The sequence below is a fragment of the Anopheles ziemanni genome, chromosome 2, assembly GCF_943734765.1.
Source record: "Anopheles ziemanni chromosome 2, idAnoZiCoDA_A2_x.2, whole genome shotgun sequence".
Taxonomy (NCBI): Eukaryota; Metazoa; Arthropoda; class Insecta; order Diptera; family Culicidae; genus Anopheles; species Anopheles ziemanni.
Window position 1 is genome coordinate 44759158 of NC_080705.1, and position 25525 is coordinate 44784682.

General features: G+C 43.7%; 2 pseudogenes; one reads left to right on the forward strand and one right to left on the reverse strand.

The window, feature by feature from the left end:
* The first annotated feature begins 17921 nt into the window (after window positions 1-17921).
* On the forward strand, window positions 17922-20691 carry LOC131293648 (DNA repair protein RAD50-like; annotated as a pseudogene).
* Window positions 20692-21504: 813 nt separating this feature from the next.
* Window positions 21505-24218, reverse strand: LOC131293649 (DNA repair protein RAD50-like; annotated as a pseudogene).
* Window positions 24219-25525: the final 1307 nt, after the last annotated feature.

Genomic DNA, 25525 nt, shown 5'->3' on the forward strand with positions numbered 1-25525 from the left:
TGGCACATCAACTCAGTTTGAATATTTGAATCGTTGAATTTCCGTTAGAAACTGTAATGATTTGAACTAATCGGTTAAACTTAGCAAGATGGACATCATAAACCAATGAGTTGGACTGGAGAAATGAGTTTGAAAATGCGGCGCGCCCGCAGCGAGCGAGCAGCGAGAGACGGCCCATGGGCCCCTCTCATACCGCACCCCTAGGTTGATTGCGTAGCCGAATTTTCATAAACTCATGCAAGTAATGCATGAGGGAGTTCATTTTGTACATCCTGTCCAGTATAACCATAATATTTAAATTAATGAGACATTCAATTCAAACGGTTCACACAACGGCATTTGTTTCACCCATTGCATACCTTTTAGGTACTGGGGGGGGTTCATTTGGGAATTTACCGTATGCGTTATGGCTAGTGTTGTGCGAATCAGATTCAGATTCATGAATCTTCATGAATCTTTGAAAAGAATCAATGAATCTGAATCTCCATGTTAAAGATTCATGAATCTCCAAGATTCCACGAGTCGCGAATCTCCACGATTCATGAATCTCAATGATTCTCGAATCTCCACGATTCATGGATCTCCACGATTCACGAATCTCCACGATTTACGATTCTCCACGATTGTATTACTACAGCTAACTTCCACTTTTGTTATTTTATTTAAAATGCTCTTGTAGCACATAACTTTTATTTTCTATGAACACTATTTATTCGCTTGTCTATAAAAATCTGTGTAAAACTTATGCTCTTGTAAAACGCCATTTATTGGCGTGATGTGGATCAAAGTTATATTTCACTTTCTTATAGAAATTGTTTAAATAGACGATCGTTAAGTTCTTTTGGAATTCGCATTTCGTGAAACCATTCGCAAAAAACATTTTGCTATTCAAACGAAAACCAATATTCAACGATCCAAACGGTCGATGTATTGTTTCAAAGCGACCGCGGGCCGTATGTTGAAACATATGTCCGTACGTCAATTGACATGGCTGCACTAGAGAGTGCTATGAATAGTTTAGTTTATGAAAGGATCGTGGAGACTAGATACTCTGGCATATGGTATACGTTGGCTCTAGAACGTTTAAAGCGGAAAAGAGACGGTATAAAAAATGTGTTCGGACTAATCTAGCTTCACGTTGGTGTGAGTACACTAAACTAAGAAACGAGTACAGTAGGTCTTTAAAAACTACTCGTGAGGTATACTTCAGTAGGGAAATTAGCAAGCATCAAGGCAATAGTAAGGAACTTTGGAAGCTTCGGAAGTGAAATTCGTTATCTGTTTCGAATCCGATGAGCCGGTGATCACCGGAAGGTTCAACAACTTTTTTGCGAATAGCGTCATTCCGACGATAGACGAACCAGTCGAGCTGAGGCAAGTTGATGCTCCCAGGCATAGATTTTCTTTTCAGCCAATAGACATGAGCAAGCTTAGGCAGATATGTTTTCACCTGACCAAAACGGCAGGAATAGGGAATGCACAAACTTTGCAGGATTGCTTTCATGTAGTAGGGCAGACGCTCCTGGATTTGATTAACCAATCGATGGAGAGGGGTATTTTTCCGGAGACATAGAAGGAGTCACCACCAATGACTCCTATTCCAAAGCTGACTGGAGCTATCAAAGCGGAAGAGTTCCGTCCCATCAACATGCTTCACACTGTCGAGAAGGTCCAGGAGGTTGTGATCAAAAAACAATTGGTATAATACCTGGATACCTGGAACGGCCTGCTCGCCCGAGAGCAGTCAGGGTATCAGGAAGGACATTCCTGTCAAACCGCACTGAACCTGGTGCTTGCAAAGTGGCAGGGGTTGATGGACAGTGGGCAACCGGTGCTTGCAGTTTTTTTGGATCTAAAACGGGCATTTGAAACAATATCAAGACCCTTGTTGCTCACACCGATTATCTAACAGGTAGAACCCAGAAGTCAATTTTCAAAAAATATGTTTCAGATCCTATTGAAAACACCATTGGGGTTCCACAAGGAAGTGTTCTTGGACCAATTTTGTTTATCATGTACATAAATGACATGAAGCAGGTCTTACGTTCCTGCGAGATAAATATTTTTGCTGATGCCACAGTAATATTTATATCGCGAAAGGACGTGAAACAGGCAGAGTCCCTTTGAAAATGCAGACTTGGTGGCTCAGGATGGCTGGTTGATACAAGAAACTCGCATTAAACGTTAGTAAAACACACTATGTATATGGTTATGTCGAGGAGGGAGTGGATCGGCCAGCTTTCGATTGTCATGAACACGGAACCAATTGACCGAGTCTCCCAGGTTAAATATCTGGGAGTCACTCCGGACGACGGGCTTACATTTAGTGCACACATTGATGGGGTCATCGCTAAGGTGGCAAAGAAGTGTGGGGTGTGATAGAATCACCTCACCTATACACATTATTGCATAAATAACAGGCGCTAACCAATTGGTTAGCATACGAAGGGTTTACCAAAAAGCTAGCTGGTAAACAAGAGGTAAACGCACTCAAAGTGCAGCGTAGGCCATGTACTAGCTCGCACCGGAAAGCCACCCTTTACCACTTTGACCAATTATAACACAAGTTGACATCATCTAGACGAGTCAGCTATTACGGCAACCGTCACAAACACTTTCCCAAAAACCGTGTAAAATCGTTCAAAAAGTTGGTATAAAAAAGAGCCGATAGTTGGACAAGAGAGCCAGTTCATCGGAGATAATGATAAATTTAACTTCGTGTCTATTTATTGATTTCTCCCGCAACGTCGATGTCCCCCTACCCGAGTGTAGGGATCGAGTATAGGGTAAAAGAAAGATAACGAATAGATCAAGTAAAATGAAAGAAGAGCGTAACGGAATGATAGTATGGTCAACGGCATGCATATCGGGCAGAATCGCAAACGAGTTTAAATTCAAATCAGGCGAAAAGCAGGATGACAGAAAATTCGAATAGGGGAATTAGGGAGAGAAGTGAGAAAGGAAGAGAGGGATTAGGAACACGCGAGCCCCACATGGGCTCGTCAGTCTTGTGGTATGTGTCGCAAAGAGAAGTAAGCGATGGAGGATCGCTTAAATAAAGATACCAAAAAAAACTGTAATAATTGTAGAGGGTGCAGCAATCGTTTTGGAAAGAAAACAGAAAACGTCGCCCAACAGTCACGACAATGGCGTATGTCGGTAAGCGAACTATTTTGTTTCAATTTCGTGAAATATAAAATTCCGGCTGCGGTTCAGGACTCTCTAGCGAAGCAGCGGCGGCGATTAAGCGACTCGCGCGCGCGTGCTCTAGTGCCATATTCAGCCTTCCTTATTCACTCAAGCGCATGAGCGCCAGTAAGGACCCGAAATCAATAGTGTTTAGTTTCGAAACAAAGATATTTAGGCTAAGAAAAGGCGCGTTTCGTTCAACTAAGCCACAGCGAGATTTTGAATGATTATTCCGTACTAATCGGCCTGATGATGTAAATGTAATACCCGAAAAGGGTATAGAGACACCCCTGTGAGGGTACTATTGGCCTTATAACGTAAATGTAATACTCGAAAGGGTATGGAGACACCCCTGCGAGGGTAATATGGGACTGATCATGTAAATGTAATACCCGTAAGGGTATGGAGACACCCCTGTGAGGGTACTGCTGGTTTTATAACGTAAATGTAATACTCGAAAGGGTATGGAGACACCCCTGTGAGGGTAAGATTGGCCTGATCTGGAAAATTTAATACCCGAAAGGGTATGAAGACACCCCTGTGAGGGTACGGTTGGCCTTATAACGTAACTGTAATACTCGAAAGGGTATGGAGACACCCCTGTGAGGGTACTATTGGCCTTGTAACGTAAATGTAATACTCGAAAGGGTATGGAGACACCCCTGCGAGGGTAAGATGGGACTGATCAGGTAAATGTAATACCGTAAAGGTATGGAGACACCTCTGTGAGGGTACCGCTGACCTCATGACGTGAACGAAATGCTCTAAAAAAAAAAAAAAAAAATCCAACGGCGATATAATTCGTTGGTGTGTAGCGGTATCACTACTGTTAGAAGGAACAGAATGGAAGAGAGTAATCGGGCACCTGCCAGCGTGTTGATAGATACTTAGCGTTGACAAAAGAATAAATTTTGTTTCGGATACGCCACAAGCAGAGTTGAACAGGGAGAAAAGCGCAGGAAAGAACGGGAATGGAATAACACGGCATGAAAACTGCGCACCCGCCGGATGGACCTACGAACGTCGAAACGGCAGCACACTATGGCTACCGAAAATTTGCGATGGCCTATGGATTACTGCACAATTGTTGGCATTGATACTCTCAAACAACAGCCTCGCTGTTGTCCCCTACTCTACTCCATGACAATGGAATGGAAAAACGTAGCATGGTAGAAGTGAACACCTGCTCTTGGGCTACTAGCAACTCTGCACCGATTACGGCAGCGTCGATGGTATTGTTTAAAAAGACCCACCAAACTGAAGCGTACAGTGCCGAAATCGGTAAGGCCCCTAAAAACGGTTAACGAGGGTAGGGAAAGCAAGGGGTGACTAGTTGTGGCACGAAATAACCGATACCGCGGTCGCTGCCTGTCGCCAGTAGCAAAGCGAAGTCGATCGAGTGAGGATGTCCAAATCACTACGAACCCTTTGTAAAAGAAAAAGTGTAAAAATGAGCCGGGAGTGGACTGTTGAGAATACGGACGAACCACAGAGTGCCGGAAGAAAAGTGGAAAATGGGGAACTGCATGCTCGAAAGGGAGATTTCCTTGCCGGAGCTTGGCCCTTAAAACCATTTTCGGAGGACTTACCGAGTAATCAGCGCATGGCCGAGTGGATACGGTTCCGTAACCAGTATGAACGCATAGCGGCCTGCAAAGGGGAAACAGACGCTGCATTGAAACTTCTAGGGTTGAAGGTGTTTGCCGGTAGCTATCTACTTAACGTCATTGAAGTGCAGGAAAACCGCGCACAACAAAGCGGGAAGGACGTTTACCAAGCCGTAATAGAAAGTGTGGGTGAATTTTTCGGTAGTGTGTGCGACGAGAAAAAGGAACGGTTGAGACTGAGAGAAATGAAGATGACGGAGAAGGAGTCTTTCGCGGACTGGTTCATGAGATTAGAGGCGCAAGCCAGATTGTGCGGACTTTCTGAAGAGCAGAAAGCGGAAGAACTTGTGCAAGCGATGATCAGACGCTCGGTTCCGGAAATAGCGGGAAGACTGTTCGAAATGGCGGATCTGCTTGGGAATGATATGGAAAAAATCGTAAGACAAGGAAAACATCTAGATTTTGTGCGTATGGAGACGGTAGACAATAAAAAGGAGGAAGTATCAGGAAATTATATAGCGGCGGTGTCGTATGCTCATAGACCAGCGAGCACTTCACGGACGGGAGGATGGCAACGTGGGAACCCATCCTACCGCCCCAACTATTGGACCAGGCAAGGGGGTGGCAACCAATACAAAGAGGGATCGTCACGACCATCAATGGACAATCGCCAAAGAAATCACCGAGAACCGTGTTGGAGGTGTAACGGCAAGTTTCATTCGCCGCAGAATTGTCACGCGAAGGATAAGAAGTGCCGAAATTGCCAAGTTATGGGACACCTTGAGCGTGCGTGCCGTACCAACTTACGCATCACGACAAAACGGCATGTGGAAGAGGGAGAAGAATTTCCCGTGCCCATAAAGGCGCAGAAGATCGCAGCATTAGCAGCCGACGGTACGGTGGAGGAAATGAAACGCGAGGACGTATCTGTGAGTGCCAACGCTCTGCGCGAACTCGACTACACCACGGTTTAGTTACATTTAAGTTGAAAATGCTTTGCGTAGCAGCTCGGTTCTGTTATATTCATTTTGCTCTTTTCCTAAAAGAAAAGCATTATTTTTTCCTTCTCCATTTTACCGATACATACATTCTTTAAACAAATGAAAAAAAAAAAATTGTAATAATTATAATAAAAACAAAAAAAAAAAAAATTTAAATTAAAATAAAATTAAAAAAAAAAAGAACTTAACCACCCATCTTGGTGCAGGATAAATATCGACTCTGGATATTTTTCATTTTTAAGTTCAGTTATGAGATCAGTTCAACGGTCTTGGTGATTTCCTCAATTAATCAAACATGCTTGAAAAACGACAAAGATAGTTATTATTGCTCCCATTTTAGGAATCATCACACACTTCAACCGATAAGGAGCCCCTCGGACCATACAGCGGTCTCAAACATGAGAAGGAGGGGGATCTTTTGTATGCGGTTCAAAGGAATTTACATAATGAAGGCAATATTGTTGGCTACGTGGCCGGTGTACCGGTCAACTTCCTGATTGATTCGGGGGCAGACATAGGCCACTAAAAGCGTACGGTGTACAAAGTGAAATACTAGTTTTAGGATCCTTCGTAGCCGAACTGTATATTTCCGAGGACCGTCCGCACCTGATGGAAAAATTCTACGTCGTCCCGAAGGCAAAAGCACTACTAAGCAGAAGCACGGCGATAAGATATAGTGTGCTTCAGCTAGGCACTGGCGTCACTGTACAAGCGTTTGAAGAAGACTTTTCGACGCGGCTGTTTCCAGGAGAGATCCTTGCGGTGCTTAAAGACTTCCCCAAGTTCAATGTGGCTCCGGTAATGTTAACATATGACAAAGAGTTACCTCCGTCACGGAACGTCTTCACGAGCATCCCACCATCATTCAGAGATGAGACAGAAAAACGACTTAATGATCTATTATCCGCCGGGATTATAGAACGCGTAACCGGTGAAATGGATCGGTCGTTTTGTTCATCACTCTTGGTTGTCCCGAAAGGGAAAACAGACATTCGGCTCGTCGTAGACCTGAGAGGCCCTAATAAGAGCATTATAAGAACACCGTTTAAGATGCCTACACTGGAAGCTATCCTAGCAAAGCTCAACGGAACATCATGGTATTCGACTATCGACCTGACTAGCGCGTTCTTTCACGTGGAGCTACACGAAGATTGCCGACACTTAACTAATTTCTTCGCCGGGAATGGAACTTTCAGATTCAAAAGACTGCCATTTGGACTCTGCAACTCACCAGACATATTCCAAGAGATTCTGCAAACAATAATCTTAGAGGGCTGCTCAGGTACTCTAAACTACTTAGACGACATACTGGTTTATGGAAGTACAAAGGATGACCACGATAACAACCTCAGAGTAGTACTCAAGCGGCTGCGCGAGCACAACGTGCATCTCAATAATACGAAGTGCACATTCGGGGCAAAGTCAGTAAAATTTCTCGGGTTCTACCTCTCCGAGGACGGTTGGAGGGTTGAAGATGACAAACGGAAAGCGATCGAGAGCGCCCGTAGACCGGAGACGCTGTCAGAAGTAAAAAGTTTCCTGGGTCTGATGAACTTTACGGAGCGGTTTATTCCCAACAGAGCCGAGAAGACAGTAAGACTAAGAACACTAGCAAATTCAGAGTGCTTCTACTGGACGGAGGAGGAGGAAGATGAATTTGATTATTTGAAAAACGAGGCACTGAAGGCTATCACGAGACTAGGCTACTTCGATTATAAGGACGAAACGGAATTGTACGCAGACGCGTCCCCGATAGGACTTGGAGCAGTTCTAGTTCAATTCGACAGCAGCGGAAGACCACGCATAATAGCATGTGCATCTAAGGCACTCACGCCAACCGAGCAACGGTACCCACACACTCAAAAAGAAGCGCTGGCAATCGTGTGGAGTGTGGAGAGGTTCTCGTTTTATTTAATTAACAATGCTTTTACTATCAGGACTGATTCCGAAGCTAATGAATTTATTTTCGGAGGAACGCATCGAATGAACAGAAGAGCTACGACCCGAGCAGAAGCTTGGGCACTGCGCCTGCTCCCATATCAGTTTAACGTAAAACGAGTTCCCGGCCACCTTAATATCGCTGATGCGCTGTCAAGACTGATACAAAATTCTCAGATAGATGACCCGTTCGACGAAGAAAACGAGAAACACTTGTTGTACTCGCTAGACGCAGGAGACATGAGTATCTCCTGGGCGGAAATAGAGTCTGCCTCTGAACTGGACGAGGAAGTTAGCAGCGTTAGAGCAGCAATTAGAGATGGGAAATGGACCAAGGACATTCGCCGATACGAAGCGGAATCAAAAAACCTGCGAACTCTGGGGCCTCTTGTATTCAAGGAGGATCGGGTAGTTCTACCCAATACCCTCCGTAGAACAGCGCTGGAGGCTGCGCATCGTGGACACATCGGTTGCGGGGCAACCAAGCGCATCCTGCGTGAATTTTTCTGGTGGCCCAACATGGCTAAGGAAGCAGTTGATTTCGTGGGTTCATGCGAGACATGTATTGCTATTTCTAGAAGAAACCCACCAATACCACTGTCCAGCCGCGAACTACCAGAAGGGCCTTGGGAAATCCTACAGATTGATTTCCTCGCGTTACAAGGCTGCGGAACAGGCGATTTTCTGCTGAGTGTGGATACGTATTCACGATATCTCCAGATCGTCGAAATGCGACAAACAGATGCTAAAAGTACTAATTCGGCCCTTTGCAAAATTTTTTCAGTTTGGGGGCTACCTCTCATCTTACAAAGTGACAACGGACCACCGTTCCAAAGCACAGAATTTGTGGAACATTGGGAGGCAAAAGGAGTGAAGGTAAGAAAATCCATTCCCCTGAGTCCGCAGTCGAACGGTGCTATAGAACGCCAGAACCAGGGCGTCATAAAGGCTGTAGCAGCAGCAAAACGTGAGGGAAGAGGCTGGAGAGAAGCTATGGATGAGTACGTCCACGTCCACAACACGCGTAAGCATCATTCTCGGCTAGGTGTTACACCCTTTGAGCTACTCGTGGGATGGCGTTATCGTGGAACGTTTCCGAGCTTGTGGAACGACAACACAGCTCTAGACCGCACCGCCGTACGCGAGGACGACACAGCAGCAAAACTACAATCAAAAAAGTTCGCCGATAAACATCGTGGAGCGAAAGAAAGCGACATTACAGTCGGAGATAGAGTGGTGGTAGCTATCCCTCGGAAAAGCAAGACCGACCCAGGATTTTCTAGGGACGAGTATAAAAGTTCTTGCACACATTGCCAATGTTGGCGCCAACTTTCACTGCCAATATGCAGATTCTATGGTATCGCCATCTGTCGGAAAAGTTTGCAACCAAATCTTGCTCAACCAAAAAATTTTGGTTGCAACCTCGCCAATGTTTGACAATTCAATATTACCTAGTACAGAAATGGTAAACAAACTAGTATACCAAGCGTAAACAACCATTCGCATTCAAACACAACTGGTGTTGTTTATTTTTAATGTAAAAACGAGTATAGAATGAAATTTAAAACAATGTTGTCGTCGCCAACTTGTCGACAACTTCACACATGAGCAATGCCAAGGTAAGCTATTCTGACAGAAAAACAGAGGTTGTCAAGTATTGCTTTGGTATTACCTTGGCAGGCATTGCTCAGGTGTGCAAGAGTTTTAAGGTTCTAACAAGAGAGGGTGCGAAGGTTGTGATCGTAAATGAGGCGGGCAATAGGCTAACTAGGAGCATAAACGACGTAAAACGTAAAGTTTGCCGAGAATACATCGCAGTATCGGAAGACGAGGCGGAACATACAGAGGTAGAATCAAGATCAGATCGTGCTACACATGATAAACCCCAAAGAAACGTACGCGTCCCAGAAAGGTTCAAGGATTCAATATTGTACTAACTAAAACAGATCAGAACTTTAAATAACATATGTGATGGACGTTAGAGACACCTCATTGTCTCAGTAAGGAGAGTAGAAAAGGGGAAAGATGTAGGGATCGAGTATAGGGTAAAAGAAAGATAACGAATAGATCAAGTAAAATGAAAGAAGAGCGTAACGGAATGATAGTATGGTCAACGGCATGCATATCGGGCAGAATCGCAAACGAGTTTAAATTCAAATCAGGCGAAAAGCAGGATGACAGAAAATTCGAATAGGGGAATTAGGGAGAGAAGTGAGAAAGGAAGAGAGGGATTAGGAACACGCGAGCCCCACATGGGCTCGTCAGTCTTGTGGTATGTGTCGCAAAGAGAAGTAAGCGATCGAGGATCGCTTAAATAAAGATACCAAAAAAAACTGTAATAATTGTAGAGGGTGCAGCAATCGTTTTGGAAAGAAAACAGAAAACGTCGCCCAACAGTCACGACACCGAGCTAAGGCCCGACGCTTCCCAACGTTCCGTACCGTGTATTTGGGAAAACACCTTAAGTGTTTCCATGCTGTCCGGTCAGCAGGGTCCGCCCGCGACTCATGTGCGCGAAAAAGTCCTAAACGTCCGCGACGCAGCAAGTCCACCACCTCCACCATCTACCACAGGGGTGATGAGTAGACTGGGGAACAACCTAAACTTTTTTGGGAAAGTTCACATCTACAAATCAGTTATCTCACCGCATTTTGATTTTTGTCCATCAATATTATTCCTCGGCAATCGGACACAGCTCAAAAGGTTGCAAAAAGTGCAAAATAGGGTAATGAGGTTAGTGTTGTGTTGAAGTCGGTACAGGCCGTCTGCTATTATGCTGGATGTTCTGCAATGGATGCCGGTAGAGCAGCGGATAGTGTACCAGACCATGATACTGATATTTAAACCCCTGAGGGGCTTGTTGTCGGGGTATCTTGGAGAAAGAGTAGTTAAGGGTTCTGACGGTCACCGGTACAACACTGATGATCCTAGAACGTCGAATTTATCGACAGTATTTGCTAGAAATTCCTTGTTTTGTGAAGGTATACAATGGTACAACAGCATGCATAGAGAGATTGCCGAGGCTGCAAACGTTCGCGAGTTCAAGCGCCTGTGTGCCGTGCACGTTAAGGTTGTAAAGTAGAACCCAGTAGAATATGTAATGTCTCTTAGTTGTATATTGTGAAAATTTAATGTCTGTAAGCATCGCACTTGTCATCACGATCTCACAGATGATGATGATGAGATTTTTGTTTTGTAAATTTAAATGTAAATAAAAAAATGGAACAACATTTCTTTCAGACACGTGCGCGTAAAAGTGGAAATTTGAAATTGATCTTTCTGTAGGAACTGCACCAGTCGCTCTTGTGCAATCACGTGACAGGCGCCTCGAATTCATCCATTGATGATGTTTTCGACGCGACCAATTGTCTCACGGATAAGGTTTGCTTAATTTGCCAATCCTAGAAAGTGGTAACTCCCCTCCATATGTTGGACAAGGAAGATACCGGCTACACGAATAGGAGAGAGCATTTTTTGGCCGCGCACTCCGGAGAGTGGTTCTACGATTTCTGGCTTTTGGAAGTTGACTGGTCTTTTTCGTAAAGGGTCACATTGATGCCACTACTTCGTGATTTGCTCTGAAGTTTGTAACAAATATCTTAAGATAACTCCGCCAACCTAAAACCTGTGTTGGGGTAAGAGGTGGGACTCATCATCATCATCATCATATGTCAACGGCAAATAAAAAGCCGTTGCGGTCGTCTAATTTCAAATCAAAACACATGGTGATTTACAGTTTTTTTGACCTTGGTCGTAGAACTCCGGTCGTCGAACCGGTTGAACCGGGAATCCGAATCCTCCGAATTCATCTAGGGATCGAATCTTCAAATTTTCCGAATCCGGTGATATTAACCCTTTCACGACCAAGGGAAATATTTTTCCCATCTATTAACCGTCACCCGTTCAACCGCCTACCCGGGTAGTTTTTGGAGTTTTGTTTTATTCTAACTTTTGATTGGATTGACGTATCGGCATGAAATTTTTAGAATGCCTAGAAAAACTCATTTTCTATCGTTTTGCTAAAGAAAAAAATGTTTCCAAGGAATTTAAATAATTTTCATTTGCTTTTTTCGGTTGATACCCCTCAAACGTTCAACCGGACTACCCGGGTAGTCCATACATTTTTTATGGGAGATTCCGTTTTCCTGTACTTAAGATTTAATAACTTTTTATTGAAATGTCGGATCGATTTGAAATTTTCAGTGAAGATACTTGAGAGTGTTTCCAAAAATATTGTATAAATTTTATAATTTTAAAAATTCATTAAGTATGTTAATTTGAGGTTCCAAAAAAATTCACCATTCGCATTTACAACCATTTATCTGTGTAGTTCATATATTTTACATAGAAGTTTGCTTTTTCTGTATTTTAGTACTGATATATTTGCTCGTAGATACTTAACTACTTGAATTTTTTTGGAAAATTGCATAAAATATTGTAAAAATTAATAAACTCTCAGTCGTTTCATGCTATCGTCACGCTTATACTGGGAACAGAGTTTTGTTCGTTATTTACTTCTTTTTTCGTCAGAAATGGTGTTCCTAGTAATTCTTCTATAAGTCTGTTCGGTTTTATCTATTCTAAGGATTGAGTTTTTCCATAACGCTCACTTTGACCTAGCTTTTGTTGTACTTTGAATCACACACATAGTCGACTAGAAGCGGATTAATAAACGTGTTTGTGGCGCACATTTTCTAAACAAAATGATGTGTAGCTGTACTTGTATTTAATATCAGATTAAGATTTTAGGCTAAACCTCAAACGGTGGTCGCAGTGGTGAGCGTGAGCCAGCGCCGGGCAGCTGTGAGCGAGCCCGGGTCGTCTCGCTCATGCTCATTTCTCACTCAACCAACGTTCTGCTCGACTGGTTTGAACTGCATGACTATTTAAACTCCCGCTGTGGAGCTTTCTCCCGTCCACCCGTCATACCCTCTCTCTCCCTTCCGTCGCGCCACTCTGGCACATATACACACCAGCCAAACCGGCTCTGACAGCCGCGTGCGCAGCGTTCTCGTGCATGTTACTATTTCAATTTTTATTGAAAAGTCTGCGCAGTATGTTTCTGTGTTTTGCCATCGATCATTTTTAGATACAATATACGGTGTTTCAACAACTTTACACGTGGTATGCTATCCAAATTATTGCAGATATATTGTATCGTAGTGGCGGTATACGTTTCATTGCTTACCTATTTTTCAGCACAGCAACTCAATATTTACAGCTACATATTGCCAATTTCATACTTCCCATGTAGGGTGCACTGCCGAACATAAATTAAGAAGGTAGGTGACTATTTGTTTGATTTGCCGCCGAAGATTTAATATTTCACATGCATTATATCCAATATTGGTGATATATCCATATTTGTCTATGTTGTCATAGAACAGGGATGTCAAACATGCGGCCCGCGGGCCACATGCGGCCCGCAAGAACATTGGGTGCGGCCCGCGACGCCTTTGAAACATTACATCGAAAGTTTGGATCCTTGAGTATTGGCTTATAGCAAATACCAAAATATTTAATGTAAATTTTTTCACGAACTGCGAATTGCAAGAGAACTGAACGAATGTCAATTTAAACAATTTCAATAAGGGCTAAACCTCAAACGGTGGTCGCAGTGGTGAGCGTGAGCCAGCGCCGGACAGCTGTGAGCGAGCCCGGGTCGTCTCGCTCATGCTCATTTCTCACTCAACCAACGTTCTGCTCGACTGGTTTGAACTGCATGACTATTTAAACTCCCGCTGTGGAGCTTTCTCCCGTCCACCCGTCATACCCTCTCTCTCCCTTTTTTGGGGTAAAAGAATTCTCTTGAGAACTGATCGCTCTTCTTTTCAGAAGTGTTTTACCCCTTCTTTTGCAGCAGATTTCCTATGCAATTTTGGATGTAAAACACTTCTAAAAAGAAGGGTAAAACAATTCTCTTGATACTTGCGGGACACCGCAAAAGAGAACTGTTTTGACAACGTGACTGTGCAACGTGTTTATAACACCTATTTCTGGCTATACGCGTAAAAAACGTATACCCATTCGTAGTACATTATATGAGCTGGGTCCAGGATATCTTTTCTTTCCCAAAATAATTATTTTCATGCAGGAAAATATTTTTGATTGTTTTATTATTTTGATACAACGATAATATTATATACAGTCTGACAAGAAAGTATCCGTACAGTCACCAATTTTAACTTCAAGCCTAGTTATCTCAGCGACTACGTGACCTAGGACAATCATTTAAACGACATCTCGTAGATAAACTTCTATTCTATCCAATGAGGTCTTAACATTTCGAAAAAGTTACTTGTAGGTCACATTGTTCTAAAGAAACCCAAAAAAAGGCTCAAAATCGATGACAAAAAACTATCCGTACACCCACCTTTCTTGAAGAAAAACACCGGTTTGGTGAGGTTCTAGTAGGCAAAATATCAACCTAGTCATTATTTAGACTTATCAAGTGTCTAAAAGTATGGCGGCTACAATGTTATATCATCATTTAACGTTAAATGGCCGGTGAAATAGGCAAACAGCTGCAACCGATAGAGAACAATCTTTTTCATGTGATGTAAAGGGAACCTAACTTGGCAAGTTGATGAACCCTGTGAAAAATCTCATGCTAAGTCTTAGGAACTTATAATTTGTCGAATTAACCAGGGTACAACTAGACTAAACCCTGCAAACAGACATCTTTCGTGGTTACTCAATCGCTATGGGAGGGTGATTGCTCGAAAAGCTATGAAGTCCTCCATACTTAAAGTTGTCAAACATGACGAACGAAGTGTCTAGATCACCAATAATATGATTTGGATTACAACTCTTAAGAAGGTTTTTTGGAAATAACAATTACATTGCATAATTGTACGTTGCAAACTTTTCGTTTCTTAGGAAAGAATAAAGAAGACTGGGGATTTGCAAATCCCTGTAATTTGATGCCATTGGCGTGTCGGCACAGTGTTCATACACTATTTGCAGACGTTATACAGACAAAATTAAGCAATTTTGGCCAAAAAAACTAACAACAATAGAGACTGGACGTCAAACTCAATCATCAATACGAGCAACGTTGTTCCAACTATAAAACACAGTAGTTGAGAGTATGTGTTATGGTATTCGGAGGCCATTCATCGAACTGGAAACATTGAACTAATTATAAATCATCTGTGGGACATGGTCTACTTCGCCCATTTTATTCCTTGGACCCTAGACCCTAGGTAAAAGTTTAGATGTCTACAATATTCTCTGTGAGTAAAATAACGATGCCAAAAATGGGTCATGTATTGTCCAAGAATGACCACTTTATGAGATCGTACAAGTGTTGACGATACTCAAAAAGTGTCCGTAATCGATCTCTATACAACATTTGTCGAAAGATGCCTAGAATTACCATCAACGGAACATTATCCTGATCTTAGTAGACATCTTTAGAACTATTATTGAATCGGGTCAAATTTCCAGCATCTTTCGAAAAAAAAACTTGTAGTAATGAGGCCTTGGAACTTGCAGGCTATTATAGAGGCAAGTGGCATTGATTGCAACATATTGGCACATCATGTACGGATGGCACACCATCAATACTCATCATGTACGGATACTTTTTTGTCATCGATTTTGAGCCTTTTTTTGGGTTTCTTTAGAACAAAGTGACCTACAAGTAACTTTTTCGAAATGTTAAGACCTCATTGGATAGAATAGAAGTTTATCTACGAGATGTCGTTTAAATGATTGGCCTAGGTCACGTAGTCGCTGAGATAACTAGGCTTAAAGTTGAAATTGATGACTGTACGGATACTTTCTTGTCAGACTGTACATATCGTCCGGTTCGGAAGGCAATCAGGGGAAATGTTCAGAAATCGTCCGACGCCTCCTCTGGTTCGTGCTGGCAAACAGCGACCACGGATCGTAGCAGGCTCCTTCGATGTACGATGTGCAGCACCACTCCGTCATGCCCATTGAAAACACGTAGAATGCATTCATGTTTATTTCAAGCCGCTTCTTCCTCCTTGTCGAGACACTGAAATGTGTGAAAAGTGCGGACAAATCATCATCAGTAAGAACTCTCTGCTGTGGGTTCTTACACACGTACTTACTGTCTGGTGCGAGTTAACCCGGCCCCGGTTAACCACCCCGAGTCGGTCGATCCAAGCGCTGCTATCGGACACGGGCCACCGATGCTATGTTACACCCGGTAACAACCGATGATCGCCGTGATGTCCAACCGACACCGACCAACTATTAACACTGAGTTGCAGTTTCGCCCGCTAAGGGTCATCGTCTCATCCTGTTTCCTTTCCTGCCCTTTTTTGAAAGATTATTAAAACCATAAAACACATAAAAAAGTCATTTTTCAGGTGGGCCAAAACTGGTACACAGGTGGGCCATAAAAGAAGCAAAGCGGGCCAAAATAGCGACAAAAAGTGTGTTCGGATATTGATAATATTTCAGTAAAAACATCAAATAAACTCAAAAATATGAATTTTAATGCATGCTTAGATAGCTACTCTACATTTTCATACCCAGTTTACTGTAATATGTTCGGTACAATTAATGCAAAGATTTATTTTGTGGAGACCCTTCCCTTCTTCTTCTTCTTGGCGTAACGACCTCTTGGTCATGCCTGCCCGTTAAGGGCTTACGAGACTTGTTTCCCTGTTGTAGCACGTGGATAGTCAGTCCTCTCGTACAGGGGAGGGTCCGGTCTCGGTTGGGATTCGAACCCACGCCGTCGAGGTGGTGAGCCCCGGCGCTCATGGGCCGAGACCCTTCCCTAAGTGGGCCAAAATGGGTACTTATATCCATACCTATATCCATATTTGCCTATATTGTCATAGAACATTGCTGCGTTTGCCGTGCTGTGAATGGAACGCTATGTCATGACGTATTTTTTAAAGAACGGTGTGAAATGTGTGTGTAATGCTCAAATACAATGTATTATCTTAAATTTCGTTGAATCGCAATTTTTGATTACGTAGCAAATGTTTACGAAAGCCCCTGAGATCTCCACCGAAGAAAAAGGAGAAGATCAGCCTTGTGGTCTGTGAAATTTAAGAACAACTTGCATGAATCTGCGGAGCGAACTACCGCTTGCTACACATTAAAAGCCAAGCCTTTCGTAAGCTGCGTTCGCTATTTACGGTGATTACCCGATCCCAAAGGGTGTATGTGGCTCAACAAATGGGTACCTCAAAAAGTAACGTCCAATGTGTCAAGGCAAGATTGAATTTAAAATCGTAAAAATCGAAAGAGATGGCAAATCAGGCCGCATGCGTTAAATATCGGGCCCGGAAGCTGTACGACAAGCTGCTGTGCCGCCAATCCTCATTCATCAGCTCGACGATGAGTCGACCAAGACCAGACCAATTGAGATGTTTAGGGCGCTAACGAAAGCACACTTGAGAAAACATTTTAAAGCTGCGGAAAACATCGACAGTTTTCAAAAAAACTGTAAAACCGTTCAAAAGTGTCGAAAACCGTTCACGACAAGTCTGTGCTGAGCCATATCGAAGGCGACAGATCAAAAGTGCGATCATTAGCATACGATTAAATTTTTAAAATTTTTGGTTTTCGCAAATAGTCCAGAACAGAACCCAAAAACAATTTATGAAACAAAAATTCAGTTTCTAGAACAGGTTTTATTTTTTACCTAATTTTGAAATCGTGCTTATACTTTCGGGGACACCCTTTTTTTGCCAGTTCAGATTTTTCAAATTGTGAAGCACTATTTTGTTGCCAACATGTGGTAAAAAAGGAGCTTTTTTCGATAAAAATTTGGTTAAATGATTGCGATAAAAATACACAACTGTACGACCATGCCATGCTGTCGTATGCAGGAGAACGTTATCCTACAATACCATCACGCGCAGTTTGTAATGTTAAGTGCTGGAAAGTATTTGGCGATGCGCAGAAACATATTCTCAACGCATCAGAAAAATGTTTCAATCCCTTCCTTTCGAACTCTTTGAATGAAAGAAACTGTGTGGCACGTTCACGTTTTACTTTGTTTTATTTCGCCAAAGTAACCATCGACTACCAAAAACTCGTTCAGCGCTGGAAAAATTTCCCCTACCATCCTGCATCCATAGTATCCTTAGCAAAAGGATAGCAACAGTAGCTAGTTATACAGTTACAGCTTCCTTCACTAGTCCAGAAGCAGGTCGATTGAGATTTTTAAATAGCTCGTAGAATTCTTTTCAACATGTCCACGGTAAGCAAACTAGAAATACGCGGAATACGCAGCTTCGGAGTCGAGAGCGGCGATGTGCAGGTAGGTACGCCATCAAGCTTTAATCAGGGTTACCAATTTTCACAAGTGTGCGCTTGTTTATTGCCGGCAGAAAATCAACTTTCGTTCTCCGTTGACGCTAATCGTGGGACAGAACGGTTGTGGTAAGACGACGGTCATAGAATCCTGAAGTTCGGGCTGACCGGCGAGGTACCGCCGGGGACCAATCGTGGAATCGGGTTCGTGCACGATCCCAAAATCTTCAACACGGTCGAAAGTCTGGGCCAGGTGAAGCTGATGGTGAAGGACGTTACCGGCAACAGCGTGACGGCTATCCGGTCCGTGAAGATTACCCACAAGGGGACCAACCCAAAGTTTGAATCACTCGATTCCACCATAACGATGGAAAATGCTCAGACAAATACCAAAACAGAGATGACTCGCTCGAGGGTGGCCGATCTGAACAACGATATGTGCGATGCGATGGGCGTGTCGAAGGCTATCCTGAACAACGTCATCTTTTGCCATCAGCAAGATACCAACTGGCCACTAGAAGAGCCCAAGGAGCTGAAGAAACGTTTCGATGCCATCTTCGGTACGACTGAGTACAATGTGGCGATTGATAAGTTGACGAAAATGTCCAAGGTATACACCGAAAGGCAGAAAGAGAAACAGTGGCGAACAGAAGCTGACCAAACTGCGACAGACGGTTACTGATTTGGACAGCGACATTGAACCGATTCAGAAAAAGTTGGAACAGTTGGCCTTAGTTGAACGAGAGTATTCTTCGCTTATGGCTAAAAAGATTGAATTGTCATCCAAGTTAGTCTTTGTTGATGTTTCCCAATTCATAAAAATTATGTTGTATAATACATTCTTTTTTTCTTTATAGAATCAAAGGCAAACATGAGCAACAACGCCAGTTGAAATCGAAGATCAGCCAACTTTTCGAAGGGTCGTTGGAGGAACTTCAAGCTGAAATAATACTTTTCCAACAGACTTTCGCATCCAAGCGCTCCGACTTGGATATGGAAGAGTCCGCTCTGCAAAAATTGCGATCGCAAGAAAAGTCCTTGAAGCGCAAACTACAGTTAATGGGTGGAAAAAAAACGGCTGTTAGAGAAACAGAATCACGAGCGTGAACTGCAGGCAGACCGCGGGAAAAAATTGCGACGTTGAAGGAAAAGTTGAAGCTACAGTTGAACGATGATTACGGCGGTGCCAACTTGGATGCGGCCCTTCGTCCCGTTCGCGATGCACTGCAAAAGGAGGAAACTAACGTGCAAACGATGAGCAAAACATTCGACGAAGAGGATGTCAAGGCACAGAAAGCCATCGAGGAGCTGCGTGAAACGAAAGCATCCCTCGAGAACGAATGCCAATCGAAACGACGCCAGATGGAGCGTCGTTCGGTTGATGAGCTACAAACCACAATTTTGCTGAAAACCACGAAAACGGAGAAGCTTAAGCTTCAGGAATCGGGCCAGACGTTGGAGCAGAAGCGTACCAAGATACGTGAGCTGGAAGAACAAACAACCGCGCTAGAAGGTGAACTTCGGGCAGCGGAACAACGTCTGCAACGAGTGAAGGAACAGCTCACAAAAGAACAGGAACAGAAGCAGCGCACGAAAGAATCGAACGGGCAGAAGCTGCAAAAAGCTCGCAAAACACTGGAGGCGCTTAACTGGGAAGAAACTGAAATCATCCGGCTTGGTTGTGAGCTGGAGGAACTCGCCGTTTTGAATCTAACCACCAAGCTGAACCGAATGAAGGCCAACATTGACAAGGTGAAGGCTGAGCGATAACGAGTCGTAGCGTCGATTGAACCGAAAACAAAAACATCGAGAAGCTTAAGCAGGACACAGCGAATCCGCGGCTGCGAGAGCGTGACCTGCAGGACAATCGCGACTTGAAGCGGTTGATGCGCGAAACTTCGGTCATGGAAAGTGAGCTGGAGACGCTAATGAAGGGTATGGGCGAAATGGAGGTCGGAAATGTGCAGAAAGAACGTAACCGACTGTTGGACCTTCGCGATGGACTGCAGGCTAGGCGCAGCGAGCTAAATGGCCGGATCGGAGAACTGGTGCATCAATTGAACGATCTTCGGAAGGAGCTCACTAAAAGCGAGTTCCAGAACGCCTTGCGCAACTACAAGAAAACACTCTACGAATCGGTGGTGCTGAAAAAGATCAGTAGCGACATCAAGATGTACCGTGACGCTCACGAAACGGCCCTTCGCAAGTACCATACGGAAATGATGAAGACGATCAATCAGTCAATCTATTCACTTTGGCGAGACATCTACCGGGGCAACGATATCGACTACGTCCGGATCAACACGGAGGACGATGAGTCGGCGGAGCGGACAGGGCGGCGTCGCGTCTACTCTTACAGGGTGGTGCAGGCGAAGAATGACGTCGAAATAGACATGCGAGGTCGTTGCAGTGCCGGGCAAAAGGTCCTCGCCTCGCTCATCATTCGGTTGGCGCTTGCGGAAGCTTTTTGCAGCAAATGCGGCGTCATGGCGCTGGACGAGCCGACGACGAATCTGGACCGGGATAATATCGAATCGCTTTGCGAATCCCTGCGGGACATCGTGACGGAGCGCCAGTACGGGAACTTTATGCTCATTGTCATCACGCACGACGAAGAATTTGTGACGAAGTTGAAGAAGTTCGATACCTATTATCGCATTTCACGCAATGCCGAAGGTAAATCGGTCATCAACGAAGAACAGTTGTAATACCTGGATCTTCATTCTTACATTCTTTTCTATATTTACGGCATTCAAGACCCTGTATTACAGGTAATCCTCGCAGGTTATTTGTAATCGCAGGTCTGTATTGTTAATGTTAAATTTATGTTATTTCATTTGTTCTTTTATTATTCTTATCATTCCGTTTTCTAATCGCATCTAACGCTACGCTTTGAGTTACCAATAAATACTCTAAATCTACGAAAGAGGAATGTTTTTATGAAAATATAAATACACGCTTATCAAATCCGAACCCCTTACCGTTTTATTGAAATGTAATAATCTCGGGGTACTTCTTTTTTCGTACCTGGCCACCATAAACTTCCTAAGTTTTAATTTCTATTTATTTCATTTATAGATTCGATATTTATTTCGATACAAAATCAACAGCATGTTGTATTAAATCATTTAGTGAACTGAAGTTTGTCTGTTCGATGGCGTTAATGCTTCAAAGAGATTAAATTCCAATTATTGTTACACCATTCCATTAGTTGTTACACCAGTTATTCTTTGAATTTTGCTTTGCGAACAATAATATATAATATGATAGGCGTGTATTTATATTTTTATAAAAACATTCCTCTTTCGCAGATTTAGAGTATTTATTGGTAACTCAAAGCGTAGCGTTAGATGCGATTAGAAAACGGAATGATAAGAATAATAAAAGAACAAATGAAATAACATAAATTTAACATTAACAATACAGACCTGCGATTACAAATAACCTGCGAGGATTACCTGTAATACAGGGTCTTGAATGCCGTAAATATAGAAAAGAATGTAAGAATGAAGATCCAGGTATTACAACTGTTCATCCTTGATGACCGATTTACCTTCGGCATTGCGTGAAATACGATAATAGGTATCGAACTTCTTCAACTTCGTCACAAATTCTTCGTCGTGCGTGATGACAATGAGCATAAAGTTCCCGTACTGGCGCTCCGTCACGATGTCCCGCAGGGATTCGCAAAGCGATTCGATATTATCCCGGTCCAGATTCGTCGTCGGCTCGTCCAGCGCCATGACGCCGCATTTGCTGCAAAAAGCTTCCGCAAGCGCCAACCGAATGATGAGCGAGGCGAGGACCTTTTGCCCGGCACTGCAACGACCTCGCATGTCTATTTCGACGTCATTCTTCGCCTGCACCACCCTGTAAGAGTAGACGCGACGCCGCCCTGTCCGCTCCGCCGACTCATCGTCCTCCGTGTTGATCCGGACGTAGTCGATATCGTTGCCCCGGTAGATGTCTCGCCAAAGTGAATAGATTGACTGATTGATCGTCTTCATCATTTCCGTATGGTACTTGCGAAGGGCCGTTTCGTGAGCGTCACGGTACATCTTGATGTCGCTACTGATCTTTTTCAGCACCACCGATTCGTAGAGTGTTTTCTTGTAGTTGCGCAAGGCGTTCTGGAACTCGCTTTTAGTGAGCTCCTTCCGAAGATCGTTCAATTGATGCACCAGTTCTCCGATCCGGCCATTTAGCTCGCTGCGCCTAGCCTGCAGTCCATCGCGAAGGTCCAACAGTCGGTTACGTTCTTTCTGCACATTTCCGACCTCCATTTCGCCCATACCCTTCATTAGCGTCTCCAGCTCACTTTCCATGACCGAAGTTTCGCGCATCAACCGCTTCAAGTCGCGATTGTCCTGCAGGTCACGCTCTCGCAGCCGCGGATTCGCTGTGTCCTGCTTAAGCTTCTCGATGTTTTTGTTTTCGGTTCAATCGACGCTACGACTCGTTCTCGCTCAGCCTTCACCTTGTCAATGTTGGCCTTCATTCGGTTCAGCTTGGTGGTTAGATTCAAAACGGCGAGTTCCTCCAGCTCACAACCAAGCCGGATGATTTCAGTTTCTTCCCAGTTAAGCGCCTCCAGTGTTTTGCGAGCTTTTTGCAGCTTCTGCCCGTTCGATTCTTTCGTGCGCTGCTTCTGTTCCTGTTCTTTTGTGAGCTGTTCCTTCACTCGTTGCAGACGTTGTTCCGCTGCCCGAAGTTCACCTTCTAGCGCGGTTGTTTGTTCTTCCAGCTCGCGTATCTTGGTACGCTTCTGCTCCAACGTCTGGCCCGATTCCTGAAGCTTAAGCTTCTCCGTTTTCGTGGTTTTCAGCAAAATTGTGGTTTGTAGCTCATCAACCGAACGACGCTCCATCTGGCGTCGTTTCGATTGGCATTCGTTCTCGAGGGATGCTTTCGTTTCACGCAGCTCCTCGATGGCTTTCTGTGCCTTGACATCCTCTTCGTCGAATGTTTTGCTCATCGTTTGCACGTTAGTTTCCTCCTTTTGCAGTGCATCGCGAACGGGACGAAGGGCCGCATCCAAGTTGGCACCGCCGTAATCATCGTTCAACTGTAGCTCGTGATTCTGTTTCTCTAACAGCCGTTTTTTTTCCACCCATTAACTGTAGTTTGCGCTTCAAGGACTTTTCTTGCGATCGCAATTTTTGCAGAGCGGACTCTTCCATATCCAAGTCGGAGCGCTTGGATGCGAAAGTCTGTTGGAAAAGTATTATTTCAGCTTGAAGTTCCTCCAACGACCCTTCGAAAAGTTGGCTGATCTTCGATTTCAACTGGCGTTGTTGCTCATGTTTGCCTTTGATTCTATAAAGAAAAAAAGAATGTATTATACAACATAATTTTTATGAATTGGGAAACATCAACAAAGACTAACTTGGATGACAATTCAATCTTTTTAGCCATAAGCGAAGAATACTCTCGTTCAACTAAGGCCAACTGTTCCAACTTTTTCTGAATCGGTTCAATGTCGCTGTCCAAATCAGTAACCGTCTGTCGCAGTTTGGTCAGCTTCTGTTCGCCACTGTTTCTCTTTCTGCCTTTCGGTGTATACCTTGGACATTTTCGTCAACTTATCAATCGCCACATTGTACTCAGTCGTACCGAAGATGGCATCGAAACGTTTCTTCAGCTCCTTGGGCTCTTCTAGTGGCCAGTTGGTATCTTGCTGATGGCAAAAGATGACGTTGTTCAGGATAGCCTTCGACACGCCCATCGCATCGCACATATCGTTGTTCAGATCGGCCACCCTCGAGCGAGTCATCTCTGTTTTGGTATTTGTCTGAGCATTTTCCATCGTTATGGTGGAATCGAGTGATTCAAACTTTGGGTTGGTCCCCTTGTGGGTAATCTTCACGGACCGGATAGCCGTCACGCTGTTGCCGGTAACGTCCTTCACCATCAGCTTCACCTGGCCCAGACTTTCGACCGTGTTGAAGATTTTGGGATCGTGCACGAACCCGATTCCACGATTGGTCCCCGGCGGTACCTCGCCGGTCAGCCCGAACTTCAGGATTCTATGACCGTCGTCTTACCACAACCGTTCTGTCCCACGATTAGCGTCAACGGAGAACGAAAGTTGATTTTCTGCCGGCAATAAACAAGCGCACACTTGTGAAAATTGGTAACCCTGATTAAAGCTTGATGGCGTACCTACCTGCACATCGCCGCTCTCGACTCCGAAGCTGCGTATTCCGCGTATTTCTAGTTTGCTTACCGTGGACATGTTGAAAAGAATTCTACGAGCTATTTAAAAATCTCAATCGACCTGCTTCTGGACTAGTGAAGGAAGCTGTAACTGTATAACTAGCTACTGTTGCTATCCTTTTGCTAAGGATACTATGGATGCAGGATGGTAGGGGAAATTTTTCCAGCGCTGAACGAGTTTTTGGTAGTCGATGGTTACTTTGGCGAAATAAAACAAAGTAAAACGTGAACGTGCCACACAGTTTCTTTCATTCAAAGAGTTCGAAAGGAAGGGATTGAAACATTTTTCTGATGCGTTGAGAATATGTTTCTGCGCATCGCCAAATACTTTCCAGCACTTAACATTACAAACTGCGCGTGATGGTATTGTAGGATAACGTTCTCCTGCATACGACAGCATGGCATGGTCGTACAGTTGTGTATTTTTATCGCAATCATTTAACCAAATTTTTATCGAAAAAAGCTCCTTTTTTACCACATGTTGGCAACAAAATAGTGCTTCACAATTTGAAAAATCTGAACTGGCAAAAAAAGGGTGTCCCCGAAAGTATAAGCACGATTTCAAAATTAGGTAAAAAATAAAACCTGTTCTAGAAACTGAATTTTTGTTTCATAAATTGTTTTTGGGTTCTGTTCTGGACTATTTGCGAAAACCAAAAATTTTAAAAATTTAATCGTATGCTAATGATCGCACTTTTGATCTGTCGCCTTCGATATGGCTCAGCACAGACTTGTCGTGAACGGTTTTCGACACTTTTGAACGGTTTTACAGTTTTTTTGAAAACTGTCGATGTTTTCCGCAGCTTTAAAATGTTTTCTCAAGTGTGCTTTCGTTAGCGCCCTAAACATCTCAATTGGTCTGGTCTTGGTCGACTCATCGTCGAGCTGATGAATGAGGATTGGCGGCACAGCAGCTTGTCGTACAGCTTCCGGGCCCGATATTTAACGCATGCGGCCTGATTTGCCCTCTCTTTCGATTTCTTTTGGTTTTTGTACGATTTTAAATTCAATCTTGCCTTGGCACATTGGACGTTACTTTTTGAGGTACCCATTTGTTGAGCCACATACACTCTTTGGGATCGGGTAATCACCGTAAATAGCGAACGCAGCTTACGAAAGGCTTGGCTTTCAATGTGTAGCAAGCGGTAGTTCGCTCCGCAGATTCATGCAAGTTGTTTTTAAATTTCACAGACCACAAGGCTGATCTTCTCCTTTTTCTTCGGTGGAGATCTCAGGGGCTTTCGTAAACATTTGCTACGTAATCAAAAATTGCGATTCAACGAAATTTAAGATAATACATTGTATTTGAGCATTACACACACATTT